General features: G+C 45.1%; 1 protein-coding gene and 1 pseudogene across 3 annotated transcripts in view; one reads left to right on the forward strand and one right to left on the reverse strand.

Moving 5' to 3' along the window:
* LOC112239015 (unconventional myosin-XVIIIa-like) overlaps positions 1 to 1030 on the reverse strand; it is a 208842-nt gene extending 207812 nt beyond the window's left edge. For all 3 annotated transcript variants that reach the window (XM_042297516.1, XM_042297515.1, XM_042297514.1), the window contains exon 1: positions 851 to 1030. The gene's annotated coding sequence lies outside the window, so the exon portion shown is untranslated. The remainder of the gene's footprint in view (positions 1 to 850) is intronic.
* Positions 1031 to 9417: 8387 nt separating this feature from the next.
* Positions 9418 to 10244, forward strand: LOC112267440 (annotated as a pseudogene).
* Positions 10245 to 12659: the final 2415 nt, after the last annotated feature.

Consider the following 12659-nt stretch of genomic DNA (forward strand, 5'->3'; position numbering starts at 1 on the left):
AAAGGAGGTAGGCTACTAAAAGGTTGGGAAAAGTAAGCTGTCTTAAAGACAGTTCATTATTAAATCATTAATAAGAAGATGTCTTGTTTGAAATTGATTATTAATAATGATACAGTCACATATAACGTTTGCTCACTTTTTGGCATCATGTCAGCAAAAAAATGCCATAGAATCAGTTGCATGAAGCTCCCAAACCGCTTCATTATCAGCTGACATATTTCATACACTTTCGTGGTTATAAACAATCTTGCTTGTTGCTACAGATGTTTACACTGTTTTCTTCCCACCACCGCAGGGATGCTTATGGGCACATAATTTCGCCACTTACATCAAGGCTTTATGTTATAACAATGAAATGCCCGCTGAAATACCAGGCACTCTCCACTACGCTAGCGAGTGAGGTGTCATCGTTCCCCATTCACTCAATGGACAGGGGAGAACAAAAAGCGAGAAAACTACTAGCTAGCCAGCTAGCTGATGTCACATTGGGAATTATACTATTTTACAGGCCATTGTTATTTACTACAACTGTAAAGTATTTTCCTCTAAACCCGACTGTAACAAAAAAGCCCTGGCTACAATACTCCATTGACAAAAATGTTATTTTGAAACTACCAATACGCCTTTAGTTAGTTTGGATGATTAGCTGGCATCCCAAGCCTCTGTTCTTTGCCAACATTAATTCTGGTGTAGGCTATCAGCTACGTTAGCTAGCTGCTACAGCACTGGGAAAATATGTTGGTATTTCGGAGACCTCTATTCATAGCTATCTTGCTAAGCCATTCTGCTTTCAATGTTTAGCTCAAATTGGTGCATCGATTCCATCTTCATGAAATGATGGGTGACTCACCGTTTTCAGTGTGTTCTTCCTCTGTGTCGGTGGTTTGACACTGGTGTGTTCGAATCCGAGGCAGTTGTGTTGATGGGATGCAGCTCGTGCTAGAAAGCAGCTGCGTTGACTGTTTATGATTAGCTAGATAGCTGGTTACAGCATGCATGCAACATCACTGAAAATCTATCGAATAGTGATTCCTGCTGGCCAATTGGGTTTATTGCAAGTTGGACAGGATGAACTTTATATGGAAGATTAGATTATGACTTTATGATGATAGATTTCTATTGGTTGCTGTTGCATTTGATATTTTCTGGGTAAAGTATTAATACATACACAGTTAATAACCTAGGAGTGACTGGTTTGTTTATTTGGGATTCATTCAAGCAAGCACTATTAGGCACCAATTCGTACTAGGTTACCAATGCTTTTATCACCGACCCTATCTTTTTGGGGGCCCTAAGCAGAATCCGGTTTAGGGTTCTCCTCACAGTTTTTGGGGAGACCCTGAACATTGGGGGCCCAAAGCAAAATCCGGTTTAGAGTCCTCCTCACAGTTTGTGGGGAGACCCTGAACATTGGGGGCCCAAAGCAGAATCCGGTTTAGGGTCCTCCTCACAGTTTGTGGGGAGACCCTGAACATTGGGGGGGCCTAAGCAGTTGTTTATTTTGCTAATAGCCCATTAGCTGCCTTTGTGGTGTCGGTTTACCTTAGTGGAAATTCACACCACACCTTCGCTCATGCGCCTACACGTCTGGTTGCTGCATCAACTGTAAGCCTAAAAGGTGGAAACATTTTGCATGGTAAAGTCATAAACTCTAAGGTATAACACACTTTATTAAATAGTAGGCCTAGGCTTCTGTAAACTGCTGGATATAAATGTGCCAGTCAGTTACTCCGTTACTGGTATGGCAGCGTTGCTAAGGGAAAGCTCTTTGTGTGATGCTGTAACTTGACCTACGTGAAAGAGAGGACCCTTGGATTCTGTAGACTCACAAAGGAGTTTGAAACAAGCTGAAGTTTAGTTTTGGACAACAATTTCCTAAATTGTCTAGTAAATGTCATTGTCATAGATTTAAAAAATAGTAAGGAAAACTCATTTTTGCATTTTGTATGTTCGATGGTAGATTGAGTTTCAATAATGGAACTGCCTTGTTCTTTATGGCCACCCAAGGATGGTTTGACACTTCCTCAGGACAGATACCCCAGGCACCCTTTAACTCAGTAGAGGCGCCTGGCCATAATGCTGTCTTCACCCCTCTCACGAGCCCCAGAGTCCCACTACCCCCAGGCTTTATGCCCCCTGTGGTGGAGACATCAGAATTAGCTAAGTAACATAGATAATTAAGATGTCTTGTCTGCAGAATATGCCTATATGATTGAACTGTTGAAACTCTTTGTTATTAGAATGTCTCCTTTCGCACTCTGGTGTTGGCAGCTGCACTTCCTCCCTCAAATGGGCCTCAGCCACCTTGGGTCCAGAGAGGGGAGAAGTCAGGCTTATCTATCACATGTCCCTGTTGCTATGCAGAATATCTGCAAGGAGTATGGAAAAGGAGGTCAGAAGGAAACATTGTTTCCATATGCGAACTGTGTGTCTTTATTGCAAACCATGTGAAGGGATGCGTGAGTAATGGGGAACCAATCACTTGTCTCCACAATGTCTGAGCATCAATCAACTCCTCCTAGGGGGAGATTGTTCTCTCCCCTAGCTCAAGGTGGAAACTAAGTAACAACAAATGTCCGAAGTTCTTAGTACTAAACAAAACAACAAGTTCCTTGTATTTGGGGCCTAAGGTCTGGCACTGGATGTGTGGGGTTAGTGTCTGGAACCATTGTGCATCATCTCTGAGATTGCACCTATCCTGACCTATTCTGAGATAGTATATAACTCAGAGGCTCACTCCACTCAGTGAGTACTCACTCCATTCATTTGTGTTTGATGTGACCTGCTCCCTTATTAATAAGTGAATAAAGATTTAGTTTAAGTATAACTCTGACTTGTGTGATAAGTTTGGTTGCTCCTGAAGATCTGGGTAAACTGTGCACAGGGGAGCCCCAAATTGGGATCTCAGGGGAGCCGCACACCTGAAGGAGCAGCTGGACTGCCTAAGATCTGAGAGAAAGCGGACACGGGTGGATACCAGATTCTGAACATAGTATTGAGAGAGGGGAGCAAGATGTTCCACCAATATCCTGATTGGTGATTGACCTTGTCTCTCCTCATTATTGAAAAGGAGGTGAGGGAACCACACAAAGTCAAGTTTTTAAGAAAAGCCTCTGTTACGTAGGCTCCGAGTGTGGTCCTGTGTGAGGCGGCACCTTGGAGGCATAAGCAGGGCCGAGTCAGAGGAGAGTAATCTGAGGATTTGCAGACTCAACGATACTCTGTCACTGCTCGGTTGCGGGCGACCTAGAGCTGTCCTGACACTGAATTGATTACAGTGGGGATTGGTGTGGTCTGTAGGTGTGAGGGGCCAGGGTGACTGTGGGTTCTGTGGGAAGCATAGTACCTGGTGAAGTCCCATTGGATGAGGGACCGCTGTCTGAAGGAGGTATCTACGTTTCTAAGTTACTGATTGATCCCCAGAAGTGGTATAATCCATTTATTTTAAATGCGCTAGCCAGGTATGCCCTGGGTTACGATAGTTAGATGTTATTGTGTTTTGTTATTCCGGGCACTTCACCTGAGGTGGAGGTTAAAAGATACGAGGTAAGATTGGATTTTTGGGACCGTGTTACACAATTAGATAGAAGACACAGTACTCTGTAGGTAGTTTTGTACATTTGGATAGACATAAGAGAATCTATACAACAGTAATCGCAGTAGGCGATATCCTCGTGTGGAGATAATACCCTGTTCTGGGGCCACTAATTAGGCAGTATTTTAATGAAGATATGAATTACCCTGTTCATATGGATAAAATATAAAATCATAAACAGTGCTAACTGGTTTTCTTTGTTTGTCTACCCCTGTGTGTGTCTGTGTTATCTTTGAGTGTGTGTGGACAAAGAACCAGGCATTCCAGACCCTCCTACAGGAGCCTTGAAGGTCACGGTAGATAAGTGGGGAAGGGATATTATGGCATAGAGAGGGTGGTTTTCCTTTGACAGGGACACTAAGTGTGATGCTGTTAGACAAGGTAAGACAGAAATTGGTAGAGAAAGAAGGTAAACTAGGGAAAATGGATCAAATAGACAGGGTAAAATTCAGGAAATGGGAAATGGAAGCTGACAAACAAAAGGAGAGACAGGACCCATTTCAGAGAAAGCCCCGTCCGAATATGGTATTTCAGACTGAGGAAGAAGAAAAGAAGGGAAAATATGAAACAGTCAGAAAGAATAGGAATGATGATGATGACAGAGACTGTCCCCCTCCCTATGCTACTCCTCAAACTCTCTATCCAATGTTGCCGAATCTGCCGCCTCCTCTGCCACCTCCAGTTGAACCGCCGGATGCCAGACCACTGCAACCTACTGCCCCACCCCCTGTCTCTCCCAACACCCCAGTGATTGATCATCTGGCGCGGAGGCTGACTGAAGTCCTGACAGGGTCTGGGGTGACCCGGCCCGTCCCACTGAAGACGCAGTGGGGGGAGCACGCCAAAAGGCAACGAAGACCAATCCTTTTCTCAAGGCTCCTCCACCCAGCTCCAGTGAGGAAAGTGAGGACGGAGGGGCACCCCTACTGACTCTCCTGCTGAAGGACCATCTACAGGCCAGGATGGAGAGGCGTGCCTCTACCCTCTCCCCGTACAACCCAGCATCAGGCCTACATCAACAATATCCTCTAATGGCCTGTCCCAACCCTCAGCCTTGACCTGACAATGCCAATGACGCTGCCGCCACAGCCTGGAATCCAATTGTGAATGTCCAGAGGACGTAAAGACATGATGAAATCAAAGACATTGTAGAAGACCTACCAGACCCAAGTAAGGACGCTGTGAAATATTCAGCAGAGATGAGGGTATTGGTGGGTCAGTACAAACCGAGATAGCCCATATCTGTAAAAAATAAACTGGGACTCAGTGCTACGTTGGGGGCAGGACGTGGGGTGCTACAACTGTAGGAGGCTTGCAGAAGTGCTACAACTGTAGCTACAACTGTAGGAAGCTGGCACAAGTGCTACAACTGTAGCTACAACTATAGGAAGTTGGGTCATTTTGCGGCTGACTGCTCTGAGCCACAGAAGAGCAAAGGCGGGGCAGACTGAGAAGGGGGGCCCCAAAGGGGGACCCCAGAGGAGAGGGAAGTGGAGCACCTCAAATCAAATCAAATGTATTTATATAGCCCTTCGTACATCAGCTGATATCTCAAAGTGCTGTACAGAAACCCAGCCTAAAACCCCAAACAGCAAGCAATGCAGGTGTAGCAGCACGGTGGCTAGGAAAAACTCACTAGAAAGGCCAAAACCTAGGAAGAAACCTAGAGAGGAACCAGGCTATGTGGGGTGGTCAGTCCTCTTCTGGCTGTGCCGGGTGGAGATTATAACAGAACATGGCCAAGATGTTCAAATGTTCATAAATGACCAGCATGGTCAAATAATAATAATCACAGGCAGAACAGTTGAAACTGGATCAGCAGCACAGCCAGATGGACTGGGGACAGCAAGGAGTCATCATGTCAGGTAGTCCTGAGGCATGGTCCTAGGGCTCAGGTCCTCTGAGAGAGAGAAAGAAAGAGAGAAAGAGAGAATTAGAGAGAGCATACTTAAATTCACACAGGACACCGGGTAGGACAGGAGAAGTACTCCAGATATAACAAACTAACCCTAGCCCCTCGACACATAAACTACTGCAGCATAAATACTGGAGGCTGAGACAGGAGGGGTCAGGAGACACTGTGGCCCCATCCGATGACACCCCAGGACAGGGCCAAACAGGAAGGATATAACCCCACCCACTTTGCCAAAGCACAGCCCCCATACCACTAGAGGGATATCTTCAACCACCAACCTACCATCCTGAGACAAGGCCGAGTATAGCCCACAAAGATCTCCGCCACGGCACAACCCAAGGGGGGCGCCAACCCAGACAGGAAGATCACATCAGTGACTCAACCCACTCAAGTGACGCACCCCTCCTTGGGACGGTATGAAAGAGCCCTAGTAAGCCAGTTACTCAGCCCCTGTAATAGGGTTAGAGGCATAGAATCCCAGTGGAAAGAGGGGAACCGGCCAGGCAGAGACAGCAAGCACCTGCATGGACGCCCCCCTTTCAACAACAGCCGTGGCAGCCACCCCGCAACCAATGGCAGGGTGGGCTACCTCACGGGGTCCAGCAACAGCAACAGTGGGGCCCACAAGAAGTCCCTCAAGGCTGAGGCCAACCTGGGGCTTGGCAGACGGAGATGCCTGCACAGACGACCCTGAACAATCCAGGACAGGGACAGGAGGAGTATTGATGAGGAGACAGGGACAGTTGTGTTAGAATCATCAGAGCAACCAGAGCATTTGTTTTTAAAGAGTCACACTCTTACCAGAGTAGGGCCAACCGTGGAGGCTTGCGTCAATGGTTAGTCAATAATATATCTTGTTGATACGGAAGCTACAATGTCTGTGATTGACTGTAAGGCTAATAAGAAGCCTCCCATGTCTAGTGAAACAGTCCAAACTGTAGGGGCTTCAGGCCTCCCATTCAGAGGTCATGTAACTGTGCCTGTTTCCTTTTGTGAAGAGAAATGTCAGCATCAATTCCTCTTCTCTGATCACTGCCCTGCCAATCCCATGGGCAGAGACCTCCTATGTAAATTGGGTATTAACATAATAGTTGTACAGTACAGGAGAAGGAGGAGGGGGAGCAATTGATGCCAATGTAAGAACTGTGTGACTTGTACTATTCAGTGGATATTGATAATGAGGTGCCCAATATTGTTTGTGTTTTCTCAATGGCTAAAACCAATTGGGGCTACGAGGGCGGTTTCAAGTCTGAAGCGGGCATAAATTGCACCTCCCATTTTGCACCATTGACAAGATATCTCCATTATGAGAAGCAATGGCTATGTGCTACATTGCAGGATGAGTCAGTGCAGTGTGAGGGTTTATACTGTAGCAGTGATTTCTGTGCTTTAGGGGTTAATCTAACCCCTTTTGCAATCACAAAAGCTTGTATAGTGGAGAAGGATAAGTCAGTTACTACCTACACTGATAGCCGCTATGCATTTGGGGTAGTACATGATTTTGTTACATTGGGAAACAGCGTGGGTTCCTCACGTCTTCTGGGAAAACTATTTCTCACTGGAAACTTGTTGATAACCTATTGAAAGGTATTCTTCTCCCTTCTGAAATAGCTGTATGTAAATGTTTGGCTCATACTAACTCTCCAAGGACAACATAATGGCTGATTTGGCAGCCAAAGCAGCAGCTGTGTCTACTGATTCTCCTTTGTTGCAGATGGGTTCACATCCTATTAGGAATCTCTTCTCCCCCAATGACATTTCAGACTTGCGATCTTCTGTAGGTCCTGTCGAGCTGAGGAAGTGGAAGAGGCTGTGTACATATGACAATGTGCAGAAACTGTGGTTGGGCCCGCCTGGGCTGCCAACTCTGCCACGTTCTTGTTTTCCCTACCTTGCTAAGTTGGTGCATGGCCAGTGTAACAGTACTCGTCTTGCGTTGTGTACAATCAGTCATCGACACAGAACATGTAGCACCAGTCATGTAGCTTTATTCTGATAAGAACGACACAAAATTGCACGTCATGCAATGCAGGGCTAAGGGGATTGATCAATCGCTTTTCACTCTAATTCTCAAGGAGAATAGTCTAATGACTGGAATATTTAGTGACTGATTTAAAGCAGGGTCTGCATCCTTGATATACACAGCTTTACCTTTTAGTTCTCTCTATTAGGTAGTATATATATATATATTTTTTTTTTTTAAACCTCACGTCAAAATCTAACCTATATCTAGTCCACTGGTAAAACTCACCCTACTTATATCAGATATACATTAGAATTGCAAATAAACAAGTAACACAAAAGTTATCATTTATCTTTGAAGAGCCTCAGACAGAGAAATCATCCATTTCGATAATAAAACGTTCTAGTGGCGCCCTCTTGTGGCGAAATGCGATATCGCCATAAACTGCACCAGCAACGTCTTATCCGGGTCACGGCACCACTGTAACAGTACTCGTCTTGCGTTGTGTACAATCAGTCATCAACACGGAACTCCAACATGTAGCACCAGTCATGTAGCTTTATTCTGATAAGAACGACACAAAATTGCACGTCATGCAATGCACGTCTCACCATCCAACTCTGCACTCACGCACGCTGGTTTGGTGCTTGTTCACTGGGACAGTTACCAAAATAATACAATTACAATATAATATCTTTAACAATGTACCTGATAAGAACGACACAAAATTGCACGTCATGCAATGCACGTCTCACCATCCAACCCTGCACTCACGCACTGTACAAAATATATGAACCCCACCCCACCAGACACGGTAAGTTGCTAGCTAGTACTGGCGGGAATTCTCTACAACAAAATGCACAACAAATATTCTCCAAAAACCGCTGCATCTTATGTGTGATGTTCGAATAACATTTACAAACAATTTGATATAAATTGTACATTTAAATCATCACTTGAGAGTATAAAATTCACTTTTGATGTACAGTGCTTTGCAACCAACAACTTACCGCTGGTTTGGTGCTTGTTCACTGGGACGATTCTAACTGGAACATCCCCCCTCGTAAGCAAGCTACGCAAACCGGCCAATAAGATGCCATGTTGAGTAGGTGAAGGCAAGACAAACTCAAACCAAAAACCCATTGGCTTAACAATAAAGTGGCAAGGGGAATCACCAATATAACCCTGTTACACCAGTACCAGTACCATGTGTCAAAAGTGGGGAGTGGTAGATTTACCTGGTAGAGTAATGCATTATTAAAGACAGAGGTATAGTAGAGACAGAGTAGAGATTGTAAAATGGAAAGTCAGGTATTTGAGAGGAAGAGATATGTAGTTAATAGAAAGTAACAAAGAAAGTGGGAAATAAAGGAAATGAGAAGTTCATTGGAAAGTAAAATTGAAAGTATAAATTCATATTTTGAATTGTTTGAACATTATGATGGTGAAACTCATGGCAGGAACTGGCCTCCCCTGGGTCACGGTAATGCCACTCGCATTGATGTACATGAGGGGGCGGGCACACATAACTACTGGGTTGGCCCCACATGAGATTTTGACCCCTTTCCTACAGAACAAGCTGAACCTGAGGGGCTGCAACGATGACATGGTAAGTTATTGTACTGCTCTAAACAATGTTCTGAAGACTATTTTCCCCAGGCTGAAAGCAGCTCTGCCCCAGCCTCTGGTGGGTATCCTGCACAAACTGCAACCAGGTGACTGACTGGTGGTGAGACCTGAGACGAAGGCATTGGAACCACCAGAGGTGGACTGCACCATACCAGGTGTTGCTGTTCACGTAGCTAATAGGTCTACTTGAATCCATGCCAGCCACTGCAGGAAGGTGCCATACTGCCCACCAGACCCTGAGGATGGAGGATCCGAGACTACACCCCTCAGGCTCCTGTGATGATCCCTGCCCCTCCTGGCTTAGGACAGGCAATCATGGCAGAGGGGTGCAATAATGCTTCCCACCCAGCAAACACGAGCCCCGGTGTCCCTCTATCCCCAGGCCTCTACCCCGCACCCATGATTCCCAGAGTACCTCTAACCCCAGGCTTTGTGCCCCCTAGGGATCCTGTGATGATGCCTGCCCCTCTCAGACCACAAGCCTGCCTTCCAGGACTGGAAAACCTGACTAAATTGATCAGCTCCTCATCCATCAGAAAGTTAATCTGGCTGAAGTGGTTCTGGGCTGGGAGGTGAAACATAACTACATTGTAAAGAACAGTGTCGGGCAGCAAGTGTTTGCTGTAGCAGATAAGGAATGCTGCACTCTACAGTTCTGGGCCGAGCCCGACCTTTCACCCTTCACATCCAGGACAACCTGGGAGAGGAAGTGATGACCCTGATACGGCCTTTGAGGTGCGACTGCTGCTGCTTCCCCTGCTGCCTGCAAGAGCTGGAGGTTCTGTCCCCCTGGTAGCCCCATAGGCTATGTGGTGCAGGAGTGGCACCCTTACCTGCCCAAACTCACTGTGCAGAACAAGAGGAGACAGCCCCAGCTTAAGATCCATGGGCCAAATGTTGTTTGTCATTGCAGTTCAGATGTCAACTTTGATGTGAAGTCTCTGGATGAGACAGTGGTGGTGGGGCAGATCAGTAAGCAGTGGGTTGGATTCCTGCGAGAAGTCTTCATAGATGCAGATAACTTTGGAATCTCCTTCCCTATGGAACTGGATGTGAAGGTAAAGGCAGTGTTGCTGGGAGCCTGCTTCTAAATCGACTTCATGTACCTTGAGAGAGGTAGAAGAGGTGGATTACATTCCTAACCCTATGGGTGACGTTTTCTGCCCACTGAACAACACTAGGATTGAAATTAAACAAAACCAGTGTGAATTTAGGACTTCTATCCATTGATGCTCAACGTAAAGTATGTTGAAATGTGACGTTAATAGAATGTTAAAGGCATAATCTGGGATATCACCTGCTGCATTTATTCAGTGAAAAGAGTTTAGTATGTTTAGTATTTCCAACCTAGCCTACAGCAAGGATTTTTTTAAAGAGCTCTGGATGCGTTTCCTTAGTAACCTCACTAGCTTGTATGTACATTCTTCCGTCAACATGCACAGATAGATTTTAACACATAGCTACATTGAGTAGTTTCCTGATGAAAATGAATAGGCTGAATGACTGATGTATCAGTTTAACGATCTACTGACATGTGACCAGATACGCTTCACTTCCGTAGGCTATGTGGGTGTAGAAAGGTGCTTTGGTGCCCTCCAACACAAGTGCGTCCGAAGGCTTGATTTTTGTTCCCTCTACAAATGCACGCAGCAAGAACTTGTCTATGGTATGCTCGCGTTCCTGAGGAACGAAACAGCGCTCGCTAGCGAATCCCAAGGCTAGCACCTACCTGGCTGTCGCGAATAGAATTCACTGCCCATCAGTGACGTGAAAAGACCTTTTGGGGGCCATGTACTCAAACAAAAAAAAGGGCACACCCAAAAAATGTGTCCCGCAACCACGGTCACAGACTCGCTTTATTACAACAAGGAGACAGCAGGACAATCTGATGAGTATTTTGCTAAACTATTTTAAACTGGAATAATTGCTACACTTATTACCAATGAACAACACAATTCCAGTCAAAAAAGAAGAGTGTAAGAAATACTGTACATATGTAGGATCTTAATTTGTTCACCCTGTTGCAGGAGTACTTTTCTGAAATGCAGGAAATGTAAAACTTGTAGTGTATTTGAGGTGTCATGTATGGAGTGCCTGAGGGTCGCACTGTTACTAATTCCTACTTGACCATCTGTACTTGCACTTGACCCATGACATCTGATACATTTTGTTATTCTACCCAAATCCCTGCCTCAGTGTGCTAATATGTTAGATGGTGTCAGAAGTTAAAAAGTAATACAAGGAAAGCTCAACATTCCGAAATATCAAACAAATGAGACCGCCAACTACTCTGAACCTAGAGGGAAATGTAGCTGATATTTGGAGTGTGGATCCAGAAATTCAACCATTATATCAATGCCAGTGGCATCTCCAAGAAATCCGGAAAAGTGAAATGTGCCACATTCCTGCACGTAGCCGGAGATGATGCAATCAAGGTATTAAATACTTTTGATTTGGATGATGACGTAGAGGACTTGGATGTATTAAAATAGCTTTTCCAAACGTATTGTGAGCCAAGAAAAATGTGGCTAGTGAATGTCAATGAGAAAAATACTGAGAATTAGCAGTGGCCAGAAACACTGAAAATAAACAACCACAAAGTTACTATTAAACTGGATACGGGAGCTGAGTGTAATGTCTCGTCCATGAGAGACTTGAAAACACTGACAGTGAATGTGAGTGGTGATTCCATGCAAAAATCCAACTGCTAGTGACGTTTTCAGGCCACCAGATGGAGCCAAAGGGCAAGAAAACACTCAAACGTCAATACAAAGAGAACGTGTTAGACCTGGAATTTCAAGTGATAGAATAAGATGCACCTGCAATACTTGGAAGATCAGCTCGTCTGAAAATGAGCTTAATACAGAGAATATTCAAGCTTGAACAAAGGACAGAGACTGACATTTTGAGTGATTATGAAGATTTATTCACTGACCTGGATGTGTTCCGGGAGTTCATCACATACAAATAGACCCAGAAGTCACACCAGTGGTTCAGTCACCCAGAAAAGTGGCACGGATGTCGTCAGGCAAACTGAACCTACTGAAAGGGTAAACAACTTGGTGACAATCGTGAAGCCAAATAAATTACAGGTATGCAGGGAACCACAGGATCTAAACAAAGCCATCAAGAGAGAACATATACGTTGCGTACCATTTAAGAGGTAGTTTCTGAAATGCCTAACGCCAAGGTATTTTCAGTAGTTGATGCAAACCAAGGATTCTGGCAAATCCAACTGGATGAAGAGAGCTCCCGACTCTGCACGTTCAATAAGCCGTTTGGGAGGTATTCATTCAAGAGACTGCTGTTCGGAATCGCGTCCGCTCCAGAGGTGTTCCAGAGGTGCCTCACCCAGCATTTGGAAGGTGTCATAAACATCATGGATGACATTCTTGTCTGGGGTGATGACACCAAACAGCACGACCGGAAACTGAGACAGCTACTAGACAGACTGAGAAGCATCAACTTGAAACTGAAAGTGCAAAATCAGAATGACAGAAACTCGCTAAATTGGACATGTGTTAAACAAAGGCCTGAAACCAGACTCCGAAAAGGTC

This window comes from Oncorhynchus tshawytscha, linkage group LG14 (assembly GCF_018296145.1).
Source record: "Oncorhynchus tshawytscha isolate Ot180627B linkage group LG14, Otsh_v2.0, whole genome shotgun sequence".
In the NCBI taxonomy this organism is placed as follows: Eukaryota; Metazoa; Chordata; class Actinopteri; order Salmoniformes; family Salmonidae; genus Oncorhynchus; species Oncorhynchus tshawytscha.